This window comes from Lynx rufus, unplaced genomic scaffold (genome assembly GCF_022079265.1).
Source record: "Lynx rufus isolate CCGP_SWC_20201006 ecotype Redwood Valley unplaced genomic scaffold, mLynRuf1.p SCAF_2, whole genome shotgun sequence".
Taxonomy (NCBI): Eukaryota; Metazoa; Chordata; class Mammalia; order Carnivora; family Felidae; genus Lynx; species Lynx rufus.
The window spans coordinates 193,845,158-193,871,808 of NW_025814834.1; positions in this window are offsets into that span (position 1 = coordinate 193,845,158).

Genomic DNA, 26,651 nt, shown 5'->3' on the forward strand with positions numbered 1-26,651 from the left:
CCATCGGTGACTTTTTGTAATTATCGTATTTCTTTAGTTCCACACCTGTTCATTTTCCATCGAAACCTACTAGATTGCAGGCTTCACAAAGGCAGGAATCCTATTGTTTTTCCCATTCACACCCGACACCCAGGACAGCGCCTGACACATAGGCGCTCACTCACGATTCTTTGAATGAGTAAATCAGGTACAATGCCTCAAAACACTAGTGGCTCAGAAGTGACCCTGGGTGTGCTCAGCTGAGGTCAGTCTGGGAGGTCTTGCTGGGAAGGGGAGGACAAGCCTAGAAGTGGACTCTGGTGGAGAGGCTGGGGCAAGAATTGAATGACATAATATCTGCAGTGCGCCTAGAACAGGGCCTGGCACATTATCGAGGGCTCAGCAAATGCTGGCCGCTGTTAGGTTCAGATGTGCTCCCTGTGGAGCCCCTCCTGAGTGCTGGGGGGTGGTGTCTGGGCTCTTTGGGCTGAAGATGTCTGCGTACCAGGCCTGGGCTCAAGGCGGCCTGAGCTGGCCATAGAGGCTGCTGGACCCGAGGCCAGGGGGCGGCTTGCTCCCCCGGGGCTGGGAAAGACCACCTGCACTGCCAGCGAGCCTCTGGGGACCTCAGAGACAGGCAGAGAACACAGTTGCTAAAAGTGTGGATTCTGGAGCCAGACGCCTGGGTTTGAACCCAGCTCTACCGTTTACTAGTATGGCAGGTTACTTAACCTCCCTGTGCCTCAGTTTTCCTAGCGGTAGAGCTGGGACGATAGCAATACCTGCCCGGTAAGACCTTCTCCGCTCTGTGAGGATTTCAGAAGTACACACGGCAAGGACGTAGGCCCACCCACGTCTGGAATGAATTAAATGCTATAGGCGTTGGCTGTTAACACCGCCGAATCCAAACAACAATGTTGCTGTTAGTTCTCTGGGTCTTATATAGGCTGTAATCGTGCCTCTCTGTGCTCCCCCTTCCAACCCCGAACCATTTGTTGAAGCACTGACCCAGTACCTTACAAGGGGACTGTATTTACTTATTTATTTATTTTTACTTAAAAAAAAAAATTTTTTTTTACATTTATTTATTTTTGAGAAACAGTGAGACAAAGCGTGAGCGGGGGAGGGGCAGAGAGAGAGGGAGACACAGAATCGGAAGCAGCCTCCAGGCTCTGAGCAAGCGGTCAGCACAGAGCCCGACGCGGGGCTCGAACCCACAGACTGTGAGATCGTGACCTGAGCCCAAGTCGGAGGCTCAACTGTCTGAGCCACCCAGGTGCCCCAGAAGGGGACTATATTTAAACAGAAGACCTTTAAAGAGGTAACTAAGTAAAATGAGGCGTTAGGGTGGGTCCTCATCCAACCTGACTGGCGTCCGTAGGAGATTATACATATGGGCACACCAGGAATGCGCAGAGAGAAGGCCCCGACTGGACACAGCGAGAAGAGGACCACGTGCCGGCCAAGGAGAGAGGCCTCAGGAGAAACCCAGCCGGCCTCCAGAATGGTGAGAAAACAAATGCATTTCTGTTGGTGAAGCCACCCCACTCCGTGGTCTTTGTTATGGCAGCCTGAGCAAACCAGTGCACTGGGTCAGGACAATCTGAGGCCCAGAGATCTGGCCGTGTCCTCACCCTCTGGGACATCCCCAGCTGGGGACGGCCTCCCCCTGCCTGGACATTCCTGATTCCATTCACAGCCCCTCCCTCCCCCGGGGTGACAGCCCTCCCTCTGCCCGAACCGTCATCACCAGTGGGGGTCCATCATTTGGCCTGTCTGTGACCCATTCGCCAGGTCAGAGCCGCGCTAAGGAGGCTGAGAGCCACTTTCTTCTTCTTCTTTTTTTTTTTTAATTTAACGTTTATTTATTATTGAGAGACAGAGAGAGAGTGTGAGCAGAGGAGGGGCAGAGAGAGAGACAGAATCCGAAGCAGGCTCCAGGCTCTGAGCCATCAGCACAGAGCCTGACGCGGGGCTCGAACTCACGAACCGCGAGATCGTGACCTGAGCCGAAGTCGGACCCTTAAGCGACTGAGCCACCCAGGTGCCGCGAGAGCCACCTTGTTGTCATCTGTCCCTGGTGGTAAGAAAGCAAGAAGGCAAGAAGCCCGCCTGCCTGAGCACCTCTGCAAACACAACCCCTCGCCCATCAGTCCGTGGGCCCGGGACAAGCTTGAGCTCTCTCCAAGGGCAGTCTCCGTTTACTTCCTTTCTCTCACCCTCCTGACTACCACCTCTGCCTCGGTCCTTGGAGTTTTATATTCCCCCTTCTTCAGTCCGAGCCAATCCCAGAGAAGCAGGTGGGAACGGACCCACCTGATTGGCGCAAGAAGTGCCTGGAGGCGGGGCCAACTGGTTGACTGACCTGAAGGGCGGCCGCCGCGGCCAGAGCTGGGGCTGCAGGGAGAGGCCCGGAGCCTGCTGGAGGGCAAGGTGGCCGGAGGCTCTGCGAGCAGCCGGTCAGCCGGGGGGGCCTTGGCAGGGTCGGTAGCTCTGCTCAGCTGGTGAAGTGATGCTCTCCTCTGATTGAGCTAATTATGCTGATTGAATTTCCTCCTTCTCTCTTCAGTGCCTCCTTCTGCCTCCTCCTCTCCCCTGTCTCTCCCCTCCCTTCTCTCCCTTTGGAGAGAAAGGGAAAGGTTTCCTTAATGTGACTGGTAATTGTTATGCACACAGTGTCAGATGTTAATGCGGGCCGTGATTGACAGCTAATCAGCCCATCAGCTGTACAAAAAGAGTGAATAACTCGGTAATTTGATTTCCCCTGATTCCCCTGCGTGGGATGGCAGGAAAGTCTAAATTAGCAATCAGGGAGCCCATGGCAGATCCTGGAGGGCGGTGGTGAGGATTTAGGGGCTGCGGGGGCAGCCGCAGCCTTGTGGGTCCTGACACCTAGGCTGAGAGAGCCTGTCCTGGCTGGCCTCCACGGGACGTTGGAGGAGCTTGGTGAAACGCAGGGACCAAGAGTGGAGAGACTGGGGCAGTGGGTCAAGTCCTCGTCCCTAGGGCTGCCCCTTCCTTGGGTGCTCGTAGACCAGTCTGTGCGAGTGTGTTCCCGTGCGCATGCGCATAAGTGTACCGGACCCATGCTTATGCTGCATGCAGCAGCCGGTGTGTGGGGATCAGGACCCCCTCCATGGGTCCCAGAGGAGTTCTGGAAGCTGGGCTTCCCCAGGCTGGCCTCCTGGAGAGGGAAGGGGTCTGGGCTGGAGGTGCTCTTATCCTGTTGTCTAGGAGACCACCCTGGAGGTGGTTGGGATGTGGCAGCCAGGCGCCTCCCACCGCCCCCCCCCCAATTCTTTTAGAGATGGTTGCCAGGGTTTCCACCGTGTGACCCAAATTCTTCCAATTGGGGGAAATAGTTGTCCCTTCACTCAGCTTCGGGCAGATTCTGCTCAGGTAAAATGGAGCACAGCAGAAGCACATGCGGATTATCTGGTCCCAAGTGAAGCCATCTCTGGCCTTCCTGGGGAGGCAATAGTAGCTAGACACAGCTGGCATCCACGGGGGGCCCACTGGGGCCAGGGGACCATGCCAAGTGTTTTGTCTGTATCCATCGTGAGCAGGAAGGAAGATTGGGCACCTGGTTCCAAGTCCTACGTGAGAAAATGGTGGAGCTGGGATTCAAACCCAAGGCAGTACCGGCTTCTCGGCTGTGGTGACAGAGGCAGCATGAGGTGTGGTGTCCACTCTGGCCTGGCCTCAGGTGGCCTCTTACTCATTAGAAGGCCTCCCCACTCCCTGTGAGGTCCTAGCCCCAGAGACCTCTCCCTGCCCCGCCCCTCCCCGGAGAAATACCTGGGAGTATCTATAGTCATATGTGAATATTTGTCCTTTTAGGGATGGGGAAACTGAGGCCCAAGGAAGACAGGGATGGGCCCGAGGGCACATAAAGGACCATTGACCTAGCTAGGGCTGAAACCTAGCTCTCCTGCCCCAGCCTAACAGTGTCCAGCCCAGACTACCCTCCAAACCCCCGTCTTACCTGCTTATCTCTTCTTCTCCTTCTAGCCTCAGCCATTCCCTTCCCAAATCCCCCTCCCCCCCAAACTGTGGGAGCCAGCAGGGAGCTGGGGGAGGGGCTGCCAGTCCTTAGGGCCTGGAGATGCCCAGGGAGGACTCTAGGTGGCAACAGCATGTTGCTGGGAGGGAGCCAGCCCTGAGCAGCTCCACTGGCTGCAGGAGAGGCAGCCGCTGGGGGGTGGTGGGTGGGCAGTGGTTTTGGCCTCCTTGATGTTGAGAACATAGTAGCCTGGGGCTGTGGGGCCAGAAGGGCTGACTGTGCCTCATCAAACACTGCCTGGCCCACCTCCAGCCGTGAAGCCCTAATTCCTATGTTGCCTTCCCTGCATTCTTCTTGCGGGGGTTGGGACATTCCCTGACAGTGGTTTCCCTGGGCCACTCAGTCCCATTCTTGGGCTGTAGGAACTCATTCCAGTCCACACTTTGTGCATGCACACATTTGGCAAACCTGTGTGCATGTACAGCCACACGGATGTGTGTGAACATTTTTCCTTGCCTTGGGTGCTCGTAGACCAGTCTGTGCGAGTGTGTTCCCGTGCGCATGCGCATAAGTGTACCGGACCCATGCTTATGCTGCATGCAGCAGCCGGTGTGTGGGGATCAGGACCCCCTCCATGGGTCCCAGAGGAGTTCTGGAAGCTGGGCCTTCTTAGACCAGCCGCTTGGATGCTGAGAGAGGGATGAGGAGTCCGGGAAGAGACAGGAGGCAAGAGCCACCATTTTTGTCCCCAAGGGTGCTTGGGAGGCCCAATTTATAGGGAAGCAACAGCCAGATGGGGCAGGAGTTGGTGTGAAAACCATGGATCATGACCTTTATAGGGTCAAGGGTGGGGAAATGGCCCTTGGAGGGGCTGTGGTCAGACTTGAGTCAGAAAGAGGTGAAGTCCAGTAGGGGTGGGATTTGGAAGAAGCCACATCCCTGGGAACAGTTGTGGTGCCTATTTTGTTCCAGCCTGTGTGCTGGCTAATGAGGGGTTATTACCCTCAGCGTGCAGATGATAAAGTGGACTCGGATGGGCACAAAAAGAAATTGCTCAAGGTCACACACCTATGAAGAAGAAAGCAGAGGTTCTGCTTTGTGCAGAAGTTCACCCTTGCTTCCCTGTAGGACCCAGCAGAGGCTGGAGGAGGCGGGGAGGGGAGCGGGAGGAGGGAGAGGAGGAGGAAGTGGGAGCGTAATCGCAATCCGTCAGAAGCCAGAGCTCCCAGGAGGCACAGGAGGGCAGAGTAGAGTTGAACCCTCTGAGCCACTGACCTCAAATATTTAATTGTCTTGCAGCCAACAAGTGTTTACTGGGAAAGTGCTGTGTATAAGGTACCCTCTCGGTGAAGCAAGCAGCTTGCAGCCTGCTGTTATGGAGCTTACTGTCTAGTGCTCGTGTGTGCGTGGGTATGTGTGCACACGCATGTGCACGTGTGCACCTGTAGGCACGTGTGTGTGCTGGGGGGAGGTGGGCAATGCTGGTCACAACTCCAGCTGGAACGATCGTAGCTCACGTCGACCGAACTCTTAGAAACTCCTTTGATCCTCCCCATAGCCCTGTGGTGCTGCTCTGTTCTCCCCATTCTACAGATGAGAAAAGAGAGGCACTGTGAAGTCAAGCAACTTGCCCTCGGTCGGTCACCCGGCTAAGATGTAATAGACCGAACTTCTGAACCTGGGCTGCTTAGCTTCAAGGTTAACACTTCTGCTCTTACGACAATACTTACTGGCAAGCTGTGATGTGTGCTGGGGAAACAGAATAGAGGCGGTGCTGAAGGAGTGTCTGCAGGGCCTTAGTGTGCACAGAGCCCTGGAGAACTTGCAAAGCTCTCGCTGTTTATCATGTCATTTCGTCCCCACAGTGGCCCAGAAGGCTGGCCTAGGACCCCATTTACCAGATGGGGCCAGTGCAGCTCAGAAGAGGCAAGTCACCTGCCCGGTGTCACGCTCCCTGTGAGGTCCAGAGCTAACTCCTGAGCTCCCGCTTCCACCCTCGAGCCCCCCCCCCCCCCCCCCGCCCCCGGGCTGGCTTCTGGGCTGTTGAGGTTACTCAAGTCCTCTGCTCGCCCTCTCCTCTCCGGGCTCCCATGGGCAGCAGACCCTGCCGGCTGCCGACCCCAATGTCTCCTTAATGACATGTCTGTGGTCTGGCTGCTCTGGGCTGTGAGCTGTTCCCTGGGGCAGCCTGCCACACCTGAAGGGGACGGCTGACGGGGCCTCAGCTGTGAGGCGTTTAGGTTCTGCCCTTGAACTTGCCCCTCACTTCTTCCCCTCGATGCCACCTGTTGCCCCCACACTCTAAGCAAGGAGCTGGTGGGGTCCCAGACTCCTGCTCTGTGTCTCCTTGGGGCTTTGTCTCTGGACTCCTGCTCAGCTCCTCCTTACAAGGAGGAGGTTGGTGGTTGGTGTTCCCACAAGGGCCAGCTCCCCAGCAGCACTGGGCATTTCCGGGGCCATCTCACCCACTCCTGACCCATGCCGTCCCCTGACCCTCAGGCTCATGCTCTACCCTGGTGGCATTAAGGAAGACTCTGCTGACCCGTGGACACCGTGTCATGGCATGTCACTGGGATCATGTCACCATTTTTCACATGAAGGAACTGACACTTGGAGAGCGTGAGTACGTTGCCCAAGGTAAGAAGTGGAGCTGATCTCCTGGGATCTAGAGTCCGTATCGTAGAGAGAGAAAGGTGTGCTGTCCCAGTGCCTCCTAGCTCATCTCCCCTGTCCCGGACGTTGGCTGAAAGCCCCAGCACAGGGCATCTATTTGGGTGGAGGGGCTTGTTGGTAAAGCTTATCTGAGAGACACTGGGGAGCTCTTGTCTCAAGTCCAAGCCTGGATGGCTAGTGTGGGGTGAAGTGAGGGAGCGAGAGGGGAGATATTTAGGATAAACTGAGTCAGAGACCAAACACATGAGGACCGGGCTGGGTCGGGACTATGAGCTAGAGGCCAAAGGGCAGAGACACCAAGGGCTGTCCTGCACAGACAGTGGGGCCTGGAGACTGGTCAGTTTTGCTAGAGAGCACTCCCCAGTGGCAGAGCTAGAGGGGTGGCTGGGGATGGAACAGACATCTAAGGTGGCTCCTGCCCTTGTCTCATCTCCTGCCACTTTCACTTGGGAGTGGAAGGCAGGGAACAGAGATGTCCTGTGAATTGCCAGAGGCAGTGAGCCAGGAACAGGGGCCCAGGTGTCCTGGCTCCCTGCCCAGGGGCACCTGATAGCCCCAGAGGACCCTGCTTCTCCAGGGTCAGCCATAGTGGCCAGCCCAACCCAGGGCTGCAGGGACTATTATGTCTGGCCAAAGGGCCATGCATGGTGGGGTGCTGGTCAGGAGGGCTGGACCTCTGCTGGAGGCAATGCCCCAATGTGCAGGCACACTTGCAGATACAGAGCTTCCCCCATCCCACTTACACACACCTCACAGACACGTGAGCACAGGTGTCATGTGAGCTTTCAGCACAGAGCCTGATGCAGGGCTCGAACTCATAAACTGTGAGATCATGACCTGAGCCAAGTTGGGATGCTTAACTGACTGAGCCACCCAGGCACCCCCAGACAGTCTTCTATACACACATAGCTCTCTCTCTCTCTCACACACACACACACACACACACACACACACACACTCCCAGGTGAGCAGGGAGCCAGGCACCTGGAGTTCTGTTCCTGTTTTGTCCTTGCACTGTGACCTTGAACAAGGTCACCCATTATTTTAAAGCCTTTCCTGGTGGCTCTCCCCATCTCAGGCCTCCCCCGGGACTGAACACCGCATCTTGCACAGGTCCCATCTCAGCACCCAAGGCTCCTTACACTGCTCGCCTGGTTACGAGCCTGCTGCCTCCACCAGACTGGAAAACCCTCCACCACCGCTGCCCAGCCCTGCCCATGGGTAGGTGCTTTGCTGGTGCCCATTGGTCCACACAGGTAACGGACTCATTGGTTTTCCACAGGCCTTGACTCCTCCTCCCAGCCCTTGAACCCCTTGCTCCCCACGGAGGATCTTGTTAAAATGTAGATTCTGATTTTGCAGGTCTGGGCGCTGAGGTTCTCCATTTCTTACAAGCTCCTGGGCGATATGGTGTCGTGGACACACTCTGAGCTACACGACTCATTCCTCCGTGGAATCCAGCATGCTCTCTGCCACCTCCCACAAATGGCCACAAGCCTTGGCATGATCACTGCTAAGGACAGGAATGTCACTACCCAGAGAGCAACATTCCTTTACCATACAGATCCTGGAACTCAAATTCTCCTTCCCCCACCAGGTTGAGTTCTATCCCCGGGCAGCCTTCAGGGATGACAAACAAAAGTCAAGGCCTTCTGGGTTTACTCTTCTGCTAGGCTTGGGACTATCTCCTTTGTACATTCTAAAGTTGGTAAGGTCGCCCTAATGTGTGATGAGAACTGCATACAACCCTCCAAGGAGGCCTGGCCAGAGCAGGTGCAGGGAAGCAATTGCCTCCTTTAATCTGTAATTCATACTCCAATTGACATAGCTTAAAGGTAACTAAACTTCTTCAACAACTGTCTCATTCTGCTGGCCCATATTTACCTTGTGGTCACCAAAGGACACCAGAGCTTTGGCCTCACACAAGTTCCTATGATAGGACTATCCTGGTGAGTGACGATTCTGTTACACAACAGTCTTGAGGAATGTGGTTTGTAGTCAATAAGTGGGACCTCCTCCTTCCTCCCTTCTGACCATGTACTGACTCAGAGATCTGTGCAGTAGCTTTGGTGGCTGGCTACCGGTGTGTTCTCTCCAGCAGGTTTGGCATTTCCTCTGTATTTTTGTCCTGCCTATTTCCCTCCATCCCACCATGGTTCCAGAACCACAAACTCACTACTTGCTTCTTTGTCTCTCTTGTATTTCTGGACTCAGCTATAGTAGGAGAAGTTTTAAATTAAGGAGCCTGATACAAATGTCAACCCATCTTTTCCCTAGGAGCCACGTTAGCCCTCAGGCCTTGAAGACCTACTATGTGCCACACAGGGGTCAAGGTGCTACTTGGATGTGTCATTTGCTTGACTCCAAAGTGCTACAGAAAAACGGGCAAGAAGGGGTGGTATGAATCACAACACTTCATCTATCCTTCCAACCATCCATCCATCCATCCACTCATCCATCCATCCATCCATCCATCCATCCACTCATCCATCCATCCATCCCCCCACTCATCCATCTATTCATCCATCCATCCAACCATCCATCCTTCCTTCCATCCATCCATCCATCCATCCATCCATTCATCCAACCATCCATCCATCCACTCATCCATCCATTCATGCATCCATCCATCCATCCAACCATCCGTCCATCCACTCATCCATCCATCCATCCATCCATCCCCCCACTCATCCATCCATTCATCCATCCATCCATCCATCCATCCATCCATCCATCCACTCATCCATTCATCCATCCATCCATCCATCCATCCATCCATCCCCCCACTCATCCATCCATCCATCCATCCATCCATCTATCCCCCCACTCATCCATCCATCCATCCATCCATCCATCCATCCATCCCCCTACTCATCCATCCATCCATTGATCCATCCATCCATCCATCCATCTGTCCACTCATCCATCCATCCATCCATCCATCCATCCATCTATCCATCCATCCACTCATCCATCCATCCATCCATCCATCCATCCATCCATCCCCCTACTCATCCATCCATTCATCCATCCAACCATCCATCCATCCATCCAACCATCCACCCATCCATCTATCCATCCATCCACTTATCCATCCATTCATCCATCCATCCATCCATCCATCCATCCATCTATCCATCCACTCATCCATCCATCCATCCATCCCCCCACTCATCCATCCATTCATCCATCCAACCATCCATCCACCCATCCATCCATCTATCCATCCATCCACTCATCCATCCATTCATCTATTCATCCATCCATCCATCCATCCATCAACTCATCCATCCCTTCATCCATCCATCCATCCATCCATCCATCCATCCATCCATCCAGTAGGTATGTACTGAGCACCTACCCTGACCAGGCACTGCTGTGAGTTCTGGGGAAACAGGGGAGAATAAGGTAGAAGAAACTTCTGTATTCAGGAACTGATGACATTCAATTGGAGTGACTGATTAGATAACTACGTAAAGATAGAAGGGAAGATGCCAAGGAGGGAGATGGGGAAAGGAAGCCACTTTAGTCAGAGACAGTGTGGGACAATGGGTAAGGACCCAGACTCTGAAGCTAGAATACCCTGTTACTGTGTGGCCTTTGCTGAGCTCCATGCCTCAGTTTCCCCACCCTTAGGTTGTTACAAAGTACTTGGTGCAGTGCCTGGCACCCAGTGAGTGCTTCTTTGAAGGGGTGATATTTAAGGTTAAATAGGTGCCAGCATATACAGATCAGGAGAAAGTGGAACAGAGAGTGCAAAGGGCCCGAGGCAGGAAAAAGTTTGGCTTGTTTTGGGGAATTGAAAAAAGGCCCAAGTGGTTGGAGAGGGTGAGTGAAGGGAGCAGAGATCAGATTCAAGAGGGGCCAGTCAAGTAGTCTGGCTTGGAGGCCACTGTCACTGGTTGGATTGTAAACTAAGGCCCCCGGGCCATCACTGAAGGGTTCTAAATAAAGATGCAGTCTGGTTTGCTTTTTCAGACTTGAGTGTGCTGTGGTGTGGGGCAAGTTTGCAGAGAGCCAGAAGGAGGGGGCAGCTGAGGGCTAGCGTGCCAACCCCAGGCAGGGCTCTGAGCCAAGCCCGGAAACCCAGCTGGGGACTTGTTCCAATAAGGATGGTGGGAGAAACGCCTCCCCACTGTTCCTGAATCTTCTTAATCCACTGGGGCCTTGAAGGGAGAAGCAAAGAGGCCCAGAGGGGAGCTTTTGAGGGATGTTAGTTTGCATCCTAATTGTGTGCTAAACAGGTCCGTGGGCAGGGCCAGCTGCAGAGCCTTAGCTGCCACCAAACTCTGGTGACTCAGGCCACAGAGCCTTAAAATATTTATTTCTGCGGCATTTGGAATTCTGTGCCTGCAAGGGAGCCCCCACTGGGAAGCAGGAAGCGGAAGCGAGTACCTGTTGGCAGCAGCAATCTGGAAACGACCGGGGCTGCTCAGGTCCTGCCTCCCAGGCGAGCGGGGAGCAGTGGAGGCCTGCGGGTGCTCCTCCTGGTGTTGGAGGCAGGTGCCTCGCTCGCTCGCTCAGCTGGCGCGCTGTCCCAGGCACCTCGGGGAGATCACGGCTCCCTCCATTACAAATTGATTTTCCCCTTTATAGTCTGGGCCCCTGGTTTGCAGCCCACCTCACATTCCTTTCTGGATCCATTTTGAGGGGAAAAAAATCTAACGTCAAGTCCTGGGTGCATGAGTGTGGTAGTGGACGTGTTCTGGGAGTGCGTGTGTACAGCTGCATCGACACAAAGCTCTGACGACCCCCGGGGGCGCGCGCGGTGGGCGGGGGTGCAGTTAGCAGGGTGGTTTAGGTAGCGTCGGAGCTGTAGTTCATTCCCACCACCTGCCAGCACTGCAGCCTTGGCCAAAGCACCACACGTCATTGCCCTTCATCTGAAAAATGGGGCTAGTACCCCTACCTCGCAAGGCTGTCCTAAGTCTTGGCTGAGGCTGCAAAGCACTTGGCCCGGTGCCTGGCTTGGCTGGTCCTGAGGTCTCCATAAATGGTGGATGTTATTATCGGTGCATTCTGTAGGGTGTGAGCGGGGCTCAGGGACGGGCCCCCGTATGACCCATGGGGAGGCTGACCACCGACTCTTGGACACCTGGATCCCGGGGAAGGGCTCAGGCTGGGGAGGAGAATCAAGGAAGAGGGGGACAGGCAGCATCACTCTCTCCTCATAGGCGTGACTGCTGGGGGGATGGGGCGGTGGGGGAGCTTAAATGTTTGATGAGTCAGTTTCAGCTTTTTTATTTTGGAGAGTCTGCTGAGGCGGGAGCGGGCTGGATTACCATGAAGTGCTCCTAATTTGCACAGAGAGATAAGGAGCTCATCATAACTGAGAGAGGGGGACTGTTATTTCCAAGCAGCTGCGGCAGGCTGGTCTTAGGTGAGCCAGAATTTCTGGGCTGGGGGTGGGGGTGCCTGGGCTCACTCTGCCTCCATGGCCCCTGTACCAGGTGATCTCGGTCCTGGCCGGAGGTGGCAGGGGAGGGACAGGCACTCCTAGACAGAGGTGGTTGGGAGAAAGACACAGAGAAGTCTGGACTCATATTTCTGAAAATTGGACACGTTATTGAGTTTTATGAATGCCTGTCCTGCCCGAGGGATGCATAGCTATAAACTCGAGGCTGGGCTGCCGTGATCTATCCCCTCCCCCCGCCACTCCCCGTCCCCCCCCCCCCCCATGTCTGAGGCCTGGAGGATGATCTAGCTGCTTTTTTCACTAGGCTTGCTCAGCCTGCAGTCTGGGCTCCTGCTGCTGAAGGGACAGAAGGGGGATGTTGGGAAGAACTTCCTAAGGAAGCATCAAGAGGGGCCTGTGCGATCCTAGCCTCAGGTGGCCTTTAGGGAGGGGCTCTGCCCAAAGTCCCCTTTCTGGGCCCTGAGCCTCAGTAGACCCTAGCTTTGGGAGGTTGACTGACCTGATAGGGAGGGACAAGTTGCTGAACTTTCTCGGGCTTGGATGGAGCTCAAGTGGGCAGCAGAGAGGTCTAGGGCACTTCATTCTGGTGGGACAAGCTCCTGGCATCTGAGCAAGGTGAGAGCGTCACAGACATTGTCTTGAGGGCTTCTCATCGCAGCTTTCAAGAAGCAGGAGTCATTACCCCCATTCTGCGTAGAGGGAAACTGAGGCGCAGAGGGGGCCATCTCGGGAGTGCTGAGTGCTGTCCCACAGGGCTGCGGGCTGGCTCCCAGGCTGCCGCCTGTGGCCGCAGCTGCAGAACAGGAGGGTTCTCAGGGCAGTCAGGGCCGGCTGCCCTCGGCTGCAGGAAAGACGGGGTCTTAGAGCCCAGAGATTGTGCAGTAGGAGGGCTCGCGGAGGCCACCTCCCTGCCGGTCAGTACTGCTGTGCTGTGGGTGCCGCAGCGAGAGCAGAGTGGACAGCGGCTGCAGAGTGGAAAGAGCACTGGATGGGAGCCTGGCCTCCGCCTGTTCCATAAACATTTATTGAGCACCGTGCTATTACCCCATTCCGTCCCACAACAGCTCTGTGACGTGGACACTGTGCATTTCGTTGATTCTAAGATACAGTCTTAGAAGCCGGAAGCGCGTGCTGATCGGGGGCGGGGGGTGGGTTATAAGGGCGAGCATTTTTCTTTCTTCGTGGTCTATGCGCCAACGGCATGGTTTACACCAACGAATAGTTCTGCGCGATACAGAGCTCTGCCGATTTTGCAACTAAGGAAATAATCCTGGTAAGCGTGTTAATGGGTAACACCTGTGAAGCGTTGACCAGTGCCAGGTACTAGATTACGAGCTTCGTTATTTTTGTCGCCGGTTCCGTTCTGCAGATGAGAAGACTGAGGCTGAAGAGGTGGCGCAGGGTCACACAGAGCAGGCATCGGAACCACATCCGGCTGACGCCAGCTCCCTGGGTTCTGGACCGCTTGGGATGTCAGCGAGTCTGGGCTCCGGAGAAGAGCCGAGAGCAGGGCAGATGCGGTCCTGGCTCGCTCAGACCTTCGGCAATCTGGCGTGGGTGAGGTAGCCTTGGGGACTCAGGTGGCTTTGCGGGTCCCTGAGCGACTGCTGGCGAGGGTGCGGTCAGGAAGGGGGTGTGTCCAGCACTTCCGCCTTCAGTGTCCCCGCTGCTGGCGTTTTTTTTTTGCCCCGTAAGTAATTGTGTGTAAGGCAATTTTGCCCTAAAAGGATGGGAAGATAACTGGTTGACGGTTTGATCTGACAGTCTGTTTTCATTTCTCCGCGGGCCCAGTCCCCCCACGTTTATACCACAGAGATCGTCTGGATTGTGGTGCAGAGTTTGAACTCACATCTGCCAGACAGCTTTGGAACGTCTATCAAGGGACGTGCGACAATATCCCAAGAACAAACAATAGCGCAGAAGGCTTTCATGTTGCAATGCGAACCTCATTTGCAAACACGCATCCTGGTTTTTGGAAACGGGTTTTTCTCTTAGGAAGGAAGAAATTTTAGGGAGAATCGAAGGCGTGTGACGCTGCACAGAACGATGAACCCACAGGCAAAGAGACACGTGCAATACTCCGACCCAAAGGCCCCGAAGACAAGTGTGAAGGTACAATCCACCAAATAAAACCAGCTATTCGCACCGCATTGCTATGGATTTGTACGTATTTTATTTTTTATTTTTTATTTTTTTTGATTTGCACGTATTTTAAATGTATTCAAATACTTTGCGTTTTGCAATAGTTTTTTTTTTTTTTTTACTTTGGTATTCACTTTTCATGTGTCATCCTGTCCTTTTTTAAGGAACACCCCTCTTATTTTTTTTTTGTGGTGTTACCTGTGATGGCAAAATTGCCTTATGGCCAATTAGTTATGCGGTGAAAATATGGCAAAAATGTGTGCGACAAAGCTGCTTATGGCAAAGCTGTTTAGAGCCAGAAGGTGGGTGGAGTGGGCACAGGGAAATGCTCAGGAATGCTGCTTGGGGGTGCTGAGGGAAGCGCTAGGGGTGCTTTACGAAGGATGTGGCCATCGGCCCTCCCGCCTCCTTGCCACCGCCTCCCTCCCTCCCCTCCTTGCCACTGTCTACAAGAGACATCACCTTCTCCAGGCAGGGCACAAGGCTGGTGTGTACATCTAAGGTGGCACCAGAAGTGATAGATCCATGTACATCAACTGGCTCTCACCAAGAAGTGACAGAAGCCTCAAAACCCAATAAAGCCAAATCTCTGAGCAGGGGAGCCGTGAACAGGTACATCAAGGGGCTGATGCTAGAGCCTCAGGATGTGTGACGGGAAGGCCAATTAGCTTCTGGGGTATCTGGCCCCAGAGAGGAGGCAGGAGTGTGTGGTGGGCAAGAATGCAGACTTCAAGGTCAGGTAAATTTTGGTTCTCATCTGGACTCCTCTACTTACTCCCTGGACGGCCCAGGCAAGCTTAGTGATTTCTCTGAGCCTTGGTTTCCTCTTCCATACAATGGGAATAATAATGTTATTAGTTGTCTATTGCTGCATAACAAATACCACTCCCCGCCCCCCCCCCAATTTAGTAGCTGAAAACCATATATATTTATTGTCTTGCAGATTTGGGGGGTCAGGTATCCAGGAGTGGCTTAGCTGAGTCCTCTGCTTGGGGTCTGTTACAGTGAACGGGCTGCAGTTTCACGTCAATGTCATGGGCTGTAGTTTCATCCGAAGGCTGTGCTGGGGAAGGGCCCACTTCCTAACCCATGCGCAGGATGCTGGCAGCGTTCGATTCCTCCAGGGCTGTCAGACTGAGGGTCTCAGTTCCCCACTGGTGGTTGGCTGCAGGCTGCCCTCAGTTTCTTGCCACGTGGGCCTTTCCAGCTTGCTTCGTGACGAATTGCCAGAGAGAGAGAGAGGGCAAATGAAGTCACTGTCTTTTATAACCCAGTCCCAGAAGCATGAGGCCATCACCTTTGCCCTATTCTGTTATTACTCATGAGAAGCAACTCACCAGCCCACACTCAAGGTGAAGGGATTGTTACACAAGGTGTTATTATGTGACTACCAGGAGATGGGGATCATTGGGATCCATCTCAGAATACAATAATATCTATTTTGGGGGAACGTCATAAAGAGTAAATGAGAGTCTGCACGTATGTAATCAGCGTGGCACCTGGCACACAGGATCTGCTCCATACAGTGATTATTGTTATTTTGTTGTTGTTGTTCTCAAAGCCGTTCTGGGCTGAGGCTGAGATAGGACAGAGCCCAACAACCCACCCCATCTCCATGCAGTCAAATCCTGTGTATCCCTGGGCTCGCCCCAGTGCTCCAGGAAGCTTTCCCCCAGTCAGCTGTGAACTATACTTCCTTGAATGTCCCCTCCTTGTTTGCAGGGAAGGGAGCACCCACCCCTGGCTGGGCTGACGGTCACGAACACCCCACTAGCATCGTCTATCTCATAGACCTTGGCGGTGGTGGGACTACAACGTTTGAGGTTTACAGATTTCTGAGATATAGCAGCGGAAGGGTTATATATACACACACACATATATACACACACATATATATATACATACACACACACACATATTTAATCTGGAAGTTACAAATTGTGAAGTTTGCATTATTACAAAATAAATAGAACTGTGACTTCTGTTTCACAATTTCTGTAGTTCCTTTATGTCCTTTTGGCAGTGCTGGCGTGTTGCTGACAGATACAGGATTTTCTCTCCCTCTGGGAAATCGGAGGGGGGGGGGTCATGTGACACCTTCCCACTCTGAGTGCTCTGCTCGTTAAAGATGAGGGAACCACCACTCAGGTGATTGGTCCAAGATCACAACACGGTGGAACCAGGATTTGGTTCTCTGGTTCTAAGCCCATGCATGGTCTTTATGTTATATTCGTTCATCCATTTATTCAGGAAGCATTGTTTAGTCTCAGCGATGCACCAGCCTCTGTGCCAGGTACTAGGAATAGAGTGATGAGTACGTTTTTGTGCCAGGTCTAAAATGCCCTGAATGTTCCCCTTCTCTCCTACTTCCATTGGATTATAGCTTTTCCAAACAGAGCCCCCACTTTCTCAACATCTCTCCTTCTCTGTGTCTACCACATGCTTTTGAATTTGAAGTGGGACTATATTTAAGGCGAGGTTCTATCAGCCATTGGTTTGGGTGGAAATGTAGCAGGAAATGGCTTTAAGGTCCCAAGGGAGAAGGATCTGACCAGATATAGATTTGGATGAAAGGTGGTCAGAGGCCCCGGAGGAAAATGAGGAATGAGGTCTATAGATTAAAGCAACTGAGTAACTTTTAACAGCAGCCCCTTCTCTCTGCCTGGATAGCCCCAGACCTCTCCCCTCTCCCCTCTCCCCTCTCCCCTCTCCCCTCTCCCCTCTCCCCTCTCCCCTCTCCCCTCTCCCCTCTCCCCTCCATGGCCCTTGAGGAGTTAAACCCAAGCCACTGCCTTCCTGCCCAGTGAGCCAGGTGATGGGATTGCAGTTAATGGCAATCTGAACAAGTTTGGTCAGCTTGAAATACATAAGGAGATTGAAACATGAAAATGCCCTCGAAATTTATACAATTGATATATTGTAGCTCAGCCAGCTGTTAGCTCCATTGTGTGAAAGATGGCAGAAATAATTTGTAACCAGCCTCACATTTGTTTACTGAACCTTTGCAAAGGAGGGCCCGGGAGAGTCAGCTGTGTCACCAGGAATATCCCCACCCTCCCAGCCCCCCATCAGGCCCCCCACCACAGCAGTCCCTCGGCCAGACGCGAATTGCTTCTCAGTGGGACGTTTGTGGGCTAGGCACTGGTCATGTGGTGGTGAACAGAAGGGACAGTCCCGCCCTCCTGAGCTTACTTACTGGCGGGAGAGAGATTGTAACAAAGGAATATACTAGTAACTACAGTCTGGTAGTTAGAAGTGCTCTGGAGAAAAGAAGGGTAATGGGATAGAAAGGGAAGGGAGTTGGTGAAGGGGGAGCTTCGGGGAGCTTCCAGACACTGGGGCCCTAAACAATTGTTGACATGTTACAAGTGCAAGCCTCACTTACGTCTCTGTTCTATAGCTTCCCTTTCCATTCACTAGCTGTGTATCTTTGGGAAAGTGACTTAAACTCTCTGAGCTTCCGATGCCTCATCTGTAAAGCGGGAATAATAAATATCTGTCACAGGATTATTTGAGACAAAATGTATTAAAGCTCATTGCTCCCTGTAAAGTGTTCTATGTGTGTGAATTGTTAAGATTGCAATTACGGTGCAAGATCATTCATACACTCATTTATTCTTTCCTTCACCAAATATTTATCGTGCGCCTTCTGTGCGCCTTAAGGGGCCCCCCACTCCTGATTTGCTATTCTGGCCCCAGCACAGAAAGACTTTGGCCTGGTTGAGCTTGGGCTGGAATATTTAAACAAGATTTTACCAAAGTCTTGGGAATGACAGCAGAGAAATAAACATGGCAGAGCTTGTAGGTTGTGTGTAAATGAGCATGTTCGTATGTCTGTGTCTGTGTGTACGTGTGCATATTCGTGTGGTATGGGGGAGGTGTTAGGGGACCATGCTTCGTCTCAGGGCACAAGGTGACTTTACCCCATTTGGGGTCTGTAATATTCCTAAACCTCTTATACCCCCTCACCCCACGACAGGGGGACAGCTCAGAGGTCGCCATTCCCATTTGGCGGATGAAACTGAGGCCTCATCAGATCTCCGGCTTGGAGAAACGAGCACCACACAGCCCCGAGCTCCTGTTCCAGCCTCTGCCCTATGCCCCCCCCCCCCCACACACAGCATCCTGTATCATCCCCTGCCTCGACTTCTCGGGGCTCCCAAACGTACCAGGTTCTGTCTCCTCCCTTCTGGGGACGAAGGAGGGCCTAGCCTGGCGTGGCTCCCCACGGTCCCCAGAGTGCCTGCTGTTTCTGGCTTCAGTCCTGGGTGGGGGCAGGACCACGCTGCCTTTGCTCCCCTGGCAACTGGCTGGAGTCCTGAACGTACTAGGTCAAGGCTGCCTTTGGCCCATAATGCTCTGACCCTTCCATAGAGCTCTGGAGTGTTGCTTCCGCCCAGAGAAACCTGTCACACCACCTCTAACTCCCATGGGACCCCCAGGTTGACGTCTCCGTGTGGTTCTTTACAGAGGTTCGGTAGACAAATGTGTGATTGGTGGCAAATTATTTCTGCCTCCGTGTGGCCCCTCTGGTTGTTCTCCTGTCCTACCTGCTGTGTGTCAATTGCTAACATCCTCTTTAGAGGAGTTCGACCTTGGTCCACTTTATTCTCCTCCTCAGCTAGCCTACTGCCACCGGATGCCAACACATCAGGACAAAGACTTCCATCCATTCACACGTGCTCTGTTCTCTGGAGCCGTGGACGGTAAATGCCGTCCCTCCTACCTGCGACATCGTTTAAAGCAGTGGTTCTCAAACTTGGCTGTACATTAGGATCAGCTGAGGAGGGGCGCCTCTGTGCTGACAGCTCAGAGCCTGGAGCCTGCTTCGGGTTCTGTGCCCCCCTCTCTCTCTCCCTCTCCCCTGCTCACGCTCTGCGTCTCTGTCTCTTAAAAGTAAATAAACATAAAAAAAATCAGCTGAGGAGATTTTAAAAAATACCAATGCCTGGATCCCCCTCTGACCAACTGAATCAGAATTTCTGGGGAGGAGATCTGGGCATTGGTATTTTCTAAAGGTTCCCCATGTGATTTGAAGAAGCAGCCAGTGCTGAGAACCACTGCCTCCCCCCATCCTAATCTCTCAGGAGCTCCCTGCACCCTCACAGGATTTCATTTTCAGATCTCTCATTGTAGCCTTTGTCCACTTCATGTCACTAGTCAATGTCACTTGAGACACATGACTCCATCTGCTGAACTGGACTGTATAGGGCAAGACCAAAACCTCCTTTACTCATGGTGTTATATCTCTGTTAATATGACCCTAAACCAAATATGTTTTTTTTTTTTCTGTCTACATCCCACTCCATGGCTTATTTAAGCTCACCCAGCCTCTTCTCTTTAACGGCCCTTCTATTTTTCCATGCCATGTCTACCAATATAACAGTTCCTGTCCAAGTAGGATGAAAAGTTAATTCCACAAATACATGCAATCAATTCCAGGAAAACATTCCAGGACTTGGTGCAACCTTCTGCAGGGTTCAGAGTGATTATTGGCTCTCCTTGTGTTTCAACAGGTCCCTCTGAGGTTAGCTTCATCCATCGCTTCTGATTTGGGATGCACATAACAGGTATCTAACTCCCATACATTCGATACCTGCTCTTAAGCTTAAATAACAGATTCCATTAAAAGAGCATTAGCATGGCAGTCCCGTAATTAATCTTCTCCGGAGAACTAATAGTTCACAAGGCACGCAGTGGAGCAAGGGCATCATACATCACCAAGCTCATTTATCCTAATTGATTTATCTAAGAATTGCTGGGGCAGCCAACCTTGTGCCCGATGACCCGTGGTGGGGGCCCCATGGGTGCCTGGAGTTGGGGGACAGGAGCAGTGTGCATGGAACTGGGGCTGGCAGGGGCTGGCTTCATCCTGATCACAAGGCAGCAAACAACATAATGGGCCAGCCTCAGAGGCAGGCCGGCCTGGGAAGCTTTTAGAGTCTCTCAGCAGCCCTTGTAGCTCACCCAGATTACACGCGGAGCTATTTCACATCATTAAACCCCCCAATTTTGTCCCTGAGTGCTGCACACTCTGTGCATCAGGCTGGGCTTCAAAGTGACTGCTTTGCCAAAGCAGGTGTAGCCACTGTGGCAAGCTGACCCCGGGGCACGGGGACACATTTGCTGGCTGTTTGTTTGTTTGCTCGCTGGCCTCCCAGCCCTGGAGCTGGGAATGATGTGCCCGGGACTTGTATCTGTCCAGCCTGCCTGTTTCAGATCCTGCTGCCATCGGTGCAGAGGGCTAGGGAGTGGGCAACACTGGGCTCCCAGACCCTACCAGACGTCCTCAGGCTGGACAGCAGAAGGTGGGCACTGGGAGTGATCCCTTAGTACAGAACCAGCCTGGACTGTGTATGATTCTGCATCTGTTTTCCCTAAAAAGCAGGAGCCGGGGCGCCGACCAAGCAGAGCAGAGCGTAAGGAAATGGACCCCTGTGCCAGGTGACACCCTCCCTGGCCTCCTGGCGCTCTTCTGCTTGGTGCTCTGTGCCAGTACTGACCCTTCCCTACGTTCATCTGCTTTTCTCTCATAGCCTTTTATCCGGAGCCCTTCTTGATGTCCAACCCATAGCGTGGGTTTGACTCCCCTTCTGAGTCAAACTGACTCCACTTGAATTCACTGCCCGGCTAGCATATGCATCCTGCTTCCCTTGCATCAAGGCTTCTCCCTCTACAGGCACAAGCTGGGAGGGCCCCATTCCCAGCCCCTGTATTTATGTGCCTTGGTTTACGTGCCACCTTCTGCATTGATTTCCTGCTTGTGTCTCCCAGGTCCTCCTGGTTGTGTCTCCCAGCTGGAATCAGAGTCCTGCCCTGATACTGGCCCCATCTGTCTGGAGCATGAATGCGCCCAATCCCCATCCAGGTTTCGCCAGCTCTGTCCTCTCCTTGGGGCTGAATCCTGTTCCCTGTATCCCTGGCCAAGCTATCCTCTGACCCATGTACCATTTTTGTATCCTTCCCACTAGATATGACGGATCCTTGCATATTTGATCAAGGTCATCCCTCCTGGAACCTGAAAAGTCTGGATCCTGTTTTTGCCCTTTGCCCGCCTTTTCCTGCTATAGTCCTAACTTGCATGAAGGCTGCAGGGTGAGGGACATCTGCAGACTCAGTGGCTCATGCCTGTGTGACCTTGGGCAATTCCCTTTCTTTAAGCTTCAGTTTCTTTATCTGTGAGATGGGAAGGTTGGAAATAATGGTTTCCAGGGTTTCAAAGGTTTTACCTTTGAAATGAAATGGAAAACAAGAGATCCTGAAGACAAGGAGGGATTAATATGGTGGTCAAATCAAACTAGGTCTCCTCTCCCCTCTGCCTGGGGCTTCCACATCATGCAGAACTTGGCAGTGGATTTACAGAAGATTCTCAGCACAAGGGCCCTGGGCTCTCACCTTTGGAAAATGGTGCAATTTAATGGTAATGCAATTACAGATGTGCTGAGATTGAAACAGCCCATCTTATCTCAAACTCATCTTCCCCACCAAGTATCAGGGCAGGTGCTGATCCATAATGGCTGCTGAAATGAATTCACCAGGCAGCTGGGGGCTCCTAGAGAGATCTGTGTGCAGAGAAAGACAGGATGGGAGGGGGAAGGGAGATAGAGAGAGGGAGGAAGGTAGCAGGGAGTGAGTGAGAGAAAGAGAGAGGGAGATAAATGACACACGAAGAAATGGGGAGAGACAGAAGGAGAGATGGAGGGGGGTGGCAAGGAAAGAGAGACGCAGGCAAAGAGAGAGAAAGGGACAAAGCAGGGAGAGAAGGGGAATCTTGGAAGAGTGAGGGAGGGAAATAGAGAGGAAGGAAAAATAGGGAGAGAAGAAAAGAGAGAGAAAAAGAGAACGTGTAATGGAGAGAGACAAAGAGATGGAAAGACTGGGAGAGACAGTGAAAGAGACAGGAGAGGGAGACAGGCAAAGGGGGAAAAAGAGGGATTTCTGAGTGGGGACGGATATATAGACAGAGGTTTAGAGAAGAGAGGGAGGATGGAGGGAGAGAAAGCGAGATTGAGAGGGTCAAGAAGGAAGGAGAGGTAGAGAAAGCGGGAGGGGGGAGAAGGAAAGAGACATAGACAAGAAGGGGAAGGAGCCAGGTGGGGCTGGAGATGATAATGAGACAGAGAATTTCAGGGAGAGGAAGCTTGATTAAAGGGAACGGAGATGGGTCTGTATTTCTAGAACATTAAGCTTCTCAGACCCACCAGAGGCTCTGTGTCATCCTAAGCGAGAGTCCAAACAAAAAAGAAAAGAAAAAGAGAGAAAAATCATGAAATGACTAGAAGGAATGAGCTCCTCAGGACGAAGGCAGCCACCAGAGAGAGCAAGCACAAGAGAAGGCACTTGAGTATTGGGTCCAGATTTAGAGAGAGGATTGGGAGCTCTGGAAAGAAGGAAAATGTAATGATCCAAGACCCTAGAATAGGCACAGCTCCCCAGACAATCAGCCAGTCAGTCCCTCTAGCCAGTATTCATTTTCCACTCGCTGGCAATTCTGGGACAGCTTGGGTTCAGCACCACGGACAGCTCCAAGCTTCCCTCTGAGGTTCAAGCTCCGCAGACCAGGGCGGCGGAGGACTGCAGCCCCCCTCCCACCTTGGCCCCTGGCTTCTCCTGAAAATGGCTCTTTTGGGCAGTTGGAATGCAGGCCTGTGAGCTGCTGAATAGATCAATTATTTTTCAGAACATGGTTTTGATCTCGACGTTACTTCACTGGATCACTGAGTGGAAAGGGCTCGCAGAGAAAATGGCATTTTTTATAACCCTGGCAAAATGCTCCCGCGCTGATGAGATGAGCCACCCAGCGAGAGCGCGCGCGCACATATGATACATAACTAACCAGAAGCATAATCTTCTAAATTGAAAGCCATAATGTTTGCTGTTGGAGCTAAATATTAACAGGGCGTTGTCTCCCAATGACCCTCGGGAGGCAGCTGGCTTAGCGGGAGGCTGTCGTCATATTCAAGCAACTTGATTAAATTCCTTTCTGCCGTCAGAATTAAGAAATGAATAGTTTTATGAGAGTCATGCCACAAAGGACAGGGAAATGAAATGCTCAGGGAAGAGGGTGGGGCCGGGTGCCCGCCAGTACCTGCCTCCTATTTCTGGAGGGAGCAGCCTCACCCTTCCTGGGGGCGGGCTAAGGACTGCAGGCTGACTGCTGGGTGAGAGCTCCTCTCTCCTCCCCCCTGGCATCCCTGCTGACCCAGCCTTGCAGCTTCCTTTCCTGCTGTTCATCTGAGAGCGGAATGGATATAGGCGACCTTCCTCAGGAGGCTTTTCAATTATTCATATCAGAGGCAGGAAAATGTAGAGGCTGAAATCACGGCCTCTGGGGCTAGACTCCCCGGGTTCAAATCCCAGCTCTGCCACTCACTGGCTGTGTGACCTCAGACAAGTCATGTAACCTCTCTGTGTTGAGCTTTTTCAGCTATAAAATGAACTTATTGTACTACCCACCCTCCAGAGTTGTTGTAAGGATTTAATGAGTCCTAAGATGCTCGGATTAAGGCTGACTATGTAGTAAGTACTATATAAGCATTTATTATTGTTACAATTTGATTTAGATGGAACTGTATAAAATTGTTGCTTTGCAGATAAAATATCCAATATTGACAACTAAATATGAAGTTTGTACAAGATGTTTTTCTTCTGTGGCCGCTCTTTTTGTGCCTCATGGCCCTGACACAGCCTCAGCAACATTGCAAAGGTTCTGTTTCTTAAAGATATACTATCAGGTTGCCACTTTTTGTCCTCAGAAAAAGTGCTTTTTTATTAGAAAAATACCAGTTAACCTCAGGCTCAGAAAGTTTAATTTGTGTTTCCTTTGGAAGGAGGAATGCAGAGGGAATCACCATTTCTTGGCCACCTTACTAAGCATCCTGCCCTGAAGTAGGTGCCTTGCATATATTAAGTTTGTGGGCGCCTGGGTGGCTCAGTCGGCTGAGCGTCCGACTTTGGCTCAGGTCGTGATCTCACGACTTGTGGGTTCGAGCCCTGAGTCGGGCTCTGCACTGACAGTACGGAACCTGCTTGGGATTCTCTCTCTTGCCCTCTCTCTGCCTCCCCGCCTCTACTGGTGCTTTCTCTCTCTCTCTCAAAATAAATAAGCAAAAAAAAAAAAAAAAGAAAGAAAGAAAGTTTGTTTAATTGTCTCCATAATTCTGTGAAGTGGGCATTGGGACCTATTTTATAGATAAAGAAACTGAAGTTCAGGGAAGTTGAATGCTTGTTGAAAACCACATGGCCAGGGAAGCAGAACGAGAATTCAAATCCACTGCATCATTCTGGAGGAAGAGAGTGAGGTGGGATGCATATTTGATGAACCCTGTCTGGCCTTATCCATCCTTTTCTTTGGATTTCTCCTCCGACCTTCCTCCTAGAAGACGCTTTGTGTCTGTGTCTCCAACACGAGCCTCTTCCTTTTCCCTTTTGTAAAGTGATAAAAATATAAGGTCACATGAACAGCCCCACCGCCTGTCTGGGAAGCCCACTCTGTCCTCTAACAACCTGGTTTTAAGAAGAGCCATGTTTAGTTATTTACTTATTTATTTTTTTAAAAAAAAGATTTTATTTGCTTAAAGTAATCTCTACACCCAACGTGGGGCTTGAACTCATGACCCCGAGATCAAGAGTTGCATACTCCTCCAACTGAGCCAGCCAGGTGCCTCGGGAAGAGCCAGGTTTGAATGGGCAACTCAAAACTTCTGGGAGATCTGCTCCTGCAAATAAAATCCTTCCCATAGTAAACAGTCCAGAGGAAAGTGGGAGGGCGTGGGAATTAATGGAACCTGAATGAGTGGGCTGCTGAGAGGGGACTTGGAAAACAACCACCTGAAACAGCATTTGTATCAGAAAAGAAATAGTCATGGGGGAACGGGAGGTATTGCGTGAAATCCCTTTTTTTTTTCTTACTTTGAGAGTCCATCTTTTAGCCCCAGAGAGAAGCAGGCAGAGAGCATTCTGTTCTGACCGTGAATAGATCGGGTGAACCTGACCCGGGGAACATCTCTAGTGGTTCCTAGGATGGTGAGGGAGAAGGATAAGTGCCCTAGACAAACTTGGGGTGCAGGTAGAGCCGGTGGGAAGAGCTGGCTTCCAGTTTAGGAGGGACTGAGCGCCACGGGTAGCTCCTAGCAGGAGCTCAGCCTCAGAGAAGCACCCTAAGAAGTTATTGTAGGGGCAGTTGGGGACTTAGACATGGGAGGAGGAAGAGACAGGCAGTAGCATTCGTGTGCTCGCATCTATATTCAATGCTCGTCAAAACCCAGTAAGATTGGTATTGTCATCTCAATTTCACAGGGCAGCCACTCATAAATAACAATAGTGGTGGTGAGGTGGTCCTGGTGGCAGCAGAAGTAGCCGATGGAGCACTTGCTCCGCACCCAAGATACTTCTGTAAGTGCTCGTAGACTTGAGCAGCCTTGACTGTAGGCTTGTGCCGCCTTCCCCTCCCATACTGGAGAGCTGTCACTGGGAAGTGCTACCCAGCCAGGAACCATTTCTATTTCTAACCCTTCTTACCTCTAGATGGGGTCCTAGCTTGGTCTCATTAATGGAATGTGAGGGGAGATCATGTGTGTTCTTTCTGGGCCCAGGTGGATGAGCGTCAGCTCTGCCTTCTCCACTTCTCTCTCCTGTCCATTGGCTGGATGCAGAGGGCTTCCTGCCTCTAGGAGAGGGCAAGGCCACTACCTAGAAGCAGCACGGGTCCCCAGATCACCACGTGAAGGAAAGCCACTACTAAACAGAAACAATCTTTTTTTTTTAAGTGTTTATTTATTTTTAAGAGAGAGAGAGAGAGAGAGAGAGCGCAAGCTGGGGAGGGGCAGAGAGAGAGACACAGAATCCAAAGCAGGCTCCAGGCTCTGAGCTGTCAGCACAGAGCCCAACGCGGGGCTCGAACCCAGAAACCGTGAGATCATGGCCCGAGCCAAGTCGGACACTTAACCGACTGAGCCACCCAGGCGCTCCATAAACAGAAACAATCTTATTCAATTATTATATAAATGAGAAATGCACTTCTATTATGATAAGCTGCTGAATCTCAGGACATATGTGTTACAGCGGTTATCATTACTTTAACAAACAGATGTACATTGTCTCATTCAATCTTCACAGAAACTTACAGAGGGCGAGTATCAAGAACCCATCCTAAAGGCAAAGAAATCTAAACTCAGAGGTTAAGTGATTTGTTTGAGGTTCCACGATTACAAAATGATTCAGCCTGAGTTCGAACCCAGATCCCCCTGACTCCAGGTTTATAGCACAGAGTTCCTTCACTGCGACCTTAAAGTGAGGGGCGGGCACAGAAAAGACGGTGGGGCTTCTGGAGGTGGAAATGGTAAGGAAGCCTGCCCTTGCCCTAGAATTAGAACCAGTCCTGAGTGTGGATTTCAGAACAACTTCAGGACTAATGAGTCAGAAAGAGAAACCTGCAGT